The 3,490-nt window shown below is 40.1% G+C and overlaps 1 long non-coding RNA gene across 2 annotated transcripts; it reads left to right on the plus strand.

The window, feature by feature from the left end:
- The first annotated feature begins 581 nt into the window (after positions 1–581).
- LOC144891142 (uncharacterized) lies at positions 582–3,266 on the plus strand. Of its 2 annotated transcripts, XR_013622735.1 has the most exons (3): positions 582–1,267; positions 2,704–2,807; positions 3,085–3,266. It is a non-coding gene; the product is annotated as an uncharacterized LOC144891142 (long non-coding RNA). The 2 variants fall into 2 exon arrangements; XR_013622734.1 differs by lacking the exon at positions 582–1,267 and having other exon boundaries at positions 1,318–2,807.
- Positions 3,267–3,490: the final 224 nt, after the last annotated feature.

The raw sequence follows: 3,490 nt of genomic DNA on the forward strand, positions 1-3,490 counted from the left end.
GAATTAACACTAGGTGTGTTCAACAAAATGAGTACAAACTAGCTGGTAAGGGAACCTTATCAGCCACGCCCCCAGAAAATGATGCAACCAATCAGCCACAGGCTGTATAAGAATAAATAAAATAATAATGGTGGAGACTTTTACTCTCGCAATTCCACTCCAAATTCAGATGAGAACTATAGACTATATTCCTTGGATGGAGGCAGATAATGATCTGTGTCCATTCACACTTACTGCAACCACAACACGCATTATTTGGGTCAAGCGATCTGAACGGTGCAGGAAAAAGTTTGTTTTGAGAGCTATATACAGTATTTCAAATTTATGTCTTTAAAACTGGAGGCAATTCAAATTCCCTTAAGATTCTCAGCAGTGTGGCGAAAAGCTTGCCATTTTGTGCTGGGAGAGCATAGACGTGTACAGGGACTTCAGTACTGTACAATTATTTCAATGCCCCCAACATTTAACTGTTGATTTGTTGTTCTCCCGTCCTTCCATGAAGCGTGCCTCTGAACATTTATTTTCTGTTTCTGTGGATATTTTCCGGCTGCTGCGTTTATTCCCTTTCTCCCTCGCCCTATATACCGGTCGTTTTGAGCATTTATCATTCATTGTTTTCCAATTTTCTGTTGTGTTGGGGATTGCTGTCTCCATTTTTTGTACTCTATTTTGCAATGTCTGGTAGCAAAGACCACTTCTATACAGTTGATCTCTGGAGTGGGTTCGGGTGCGTCAGGTGCTTATTGAAATCATCGTTGTTTTGATTTCTGTTGTTAGTGTTGTTGTTGTTGTTGTTGTGTATCTCCAGACAGGTCTCTCGAACGAACAGGCCCGCGGCACGGACACAATTGATGGATCTCCCAGGAGCGACCCAGAGATCTCCCACATCCAAGATTGTGTACCCAATTTCCTTTGTGACGCCTGGATATAGGATAATTAGAGAGAGACAAGAGGGAGTGGGCCTGTCCATTGGGACCGATCAGTGCTTTGACCGTGGGTGCGCTGTCCTGGCAAATCTGGGCACCAGGGGAAGTTTTGGGAAGAGTGCGGAATATTTGTCCCCCATCTAGCATTGGGGGTACAACCACCACAAACAGTAATTCCCAATAGTTGCTGTTGGTGTTGTTGCATGTTGTTGCAGTTGTTGCTGTAGTAGTAGTAGTACTAGTCGTAGTAGTACTAGTAGTAGTAGTTCTAGTACTAGTACTACTTTTGTTGGAAAGACAATAGAGGTTCGCACTCAGGACTCAGGAAAGTTCAGGCAAACGTAAGTTTCCTGTTTAATGTCGCTCAACTTCCTCATCCCTGCAAGTCCATGGTTTGAACTGCAGTAGACAAGGTAGAGCATTTTAAAGAGAAAGCACTACCAAGACAGATGGAGAGTTAAAAGAACACCAAAAACAAACAAAGATGACACCTTTAAACAAATAATAGCAAAGTACCTTGTGGGGAAACACTACAAAGTGCATTATGTACTGTCCAGACTTCTTTAAAACTCCCAACAGATCGGGAATATTGTGCCACCTTAAACTCCGAAGTGATTCGTGAACATAACAAAGTTCCGAGACACACAAAACAACACTGCACGACATTGCTTTCAATCTTCACTTTCTAGTTTTATATATTGCAAGTTTAACAGATGCCAAAACAAAGTTAACCAAGAGATCCCATGATCGACTCACTTTCTTCACCGGGTGACCAAAAATAAAAAGTGTTGGGGAGAAATGAAGCCAAAAACGAAAGAGCAGGTTTTTCACCAGCAAAAACATCGGTTGAAGATGCGGACATTGCAGATATATGTGGTAAATGCTTTCTGCTTGCCCACAGAAGCAACATCTACAAGGAGTGTTTGTGAAGTGTTGCAGTAGAACTCCAGAACTTAGTGCCCCATGAAGCAGCCTCCAACTTAGGTCCCCCAACCACCCTTGGTGTTGGGTAGAGATAAAGAGATTCCCACCTTGGATGGACAGGCAAGGGAGGCAGAAAAACCTCACGCCATGGAGTGTCCATGCGATTTGCTAACTCAAAAAAGTGGAGTAATAGTCAAGGGGAAAACATGCAAAATCCAACTAAACCCCTTCAAAAATCAAGACATAGAGGTTTTTGTATTTTTGGCATCCCTGGGACCCCTAGTCAACATTTCTGGATGATAACATTAAATTTAGGCGGTGGCATTTATTTTATTTGCGTATTTTCAAAATGGCTGCCACCCGCATCTTGCAAAACAACCACTAGCACATCTCAGCAACTAATGGGTTGATTTTGTTGGTTTTACTATCAAATTATAGGTTTCCTAGGTTGCTGAATCGATTTGTGAGGTGACCGAAGCATTTCAAGGTCAAGGTCACTTGTACAAGGTCAATGTTTATGTCAATTTTGACCGCCAAACCAATAAAATGACATGGCCAGTTATTTTAAATTTTGATTAACTCAATTGCTACTTAAGTTTATGTTTTAGGGTGTTGCGTTCATTTCCCACTTCACTGATGCAATTCATGGTCAAGGTCATAGTGTTGAGGTCAAGGTCATTTTATAACCTGGAAACAAAAAACGGCATCAATCAATGAATGGGTTTGTATAATCTTTTACCAAACAAAAGTTCCTTTGCAGAGTGTTGGAGTCGCATAGTATGTATATTTAGCATAGATACTACCAGAAAGTTGTTGGTCAACAGTTTCAATTGTTTTTTCCCTTTATCCCCAGGTTCCTGAACAGATTTTGCTAGATCATATCACAAACAGGCTGGGTACATGCATAATATTTTTGATGTAAAGTTCTCACATTTGCATGTCACAAGACTCTACAAGGTAAGAGTAATGCAAATATTCCTTATTTATCTTTGTTATTGTATCTTATATATCGCAGTCAATGTTTAAGAATTGGCCATTTAACAATATTAAAAAGTGCCTAAAATTTATAATTACTTTGAACTGTAAGAAAAGAAAATATAGTTACACGTTTTTGCAAAATTTGAAAATTTAACTCCGCCTGTAAATATGTTACAGACTCTTAGTTGATGATGCATTGCTTAAAAGCGGATATGATTTTACTGATTTCATTATATATATTTTTTCTACTCTTTAGGTCCTCTAATGTGGAATGCACATTTGGGAGAGTCGGTCAGTGCAGAGCAGCTGGGGATGATTTCCAAGTCAGCGTCACTGAAACCCGAATTGACAGTATTCGGTCAGCCAGTAAACGAAGAGGTGACGGGCTACACCAACAGCTGGAGAGTGACTATTCAATAAAGATTCACAGAAAGTGTGCATCTTGATATACTTCTAAATTACTTGTAGATAGAGTAGAAAAAAGGCGTAGAGATGAGGAGTTAACTGAAGCTCGACATGCCAAACAGTTGAGATCAGATGCTCCCGTAGATGAGAGTGGTGTAAAGTTTGATTTCAAGATACATTGTATTTTTTGTGCGAATCCTACAATTTGTACATTACCATGTGAGTATGACGCTAAAGTTCCACGCAATCGTCGCAAA

The sequence above is a fragment of the Myxine glutinosa genome, chromosome 3 (assembly GCF_964187855.1).
Source record: "Myxine glutinosa chromosome 3, kmMyxGlut1.1, whole genome shotgun sequence".
Classification (NCBI taxonomy): Eukaryota; Metazoa; Chordata; class Myxini; order Myxiniformes; family Myxinidae; genus Myxine; species Myxine glutinosa.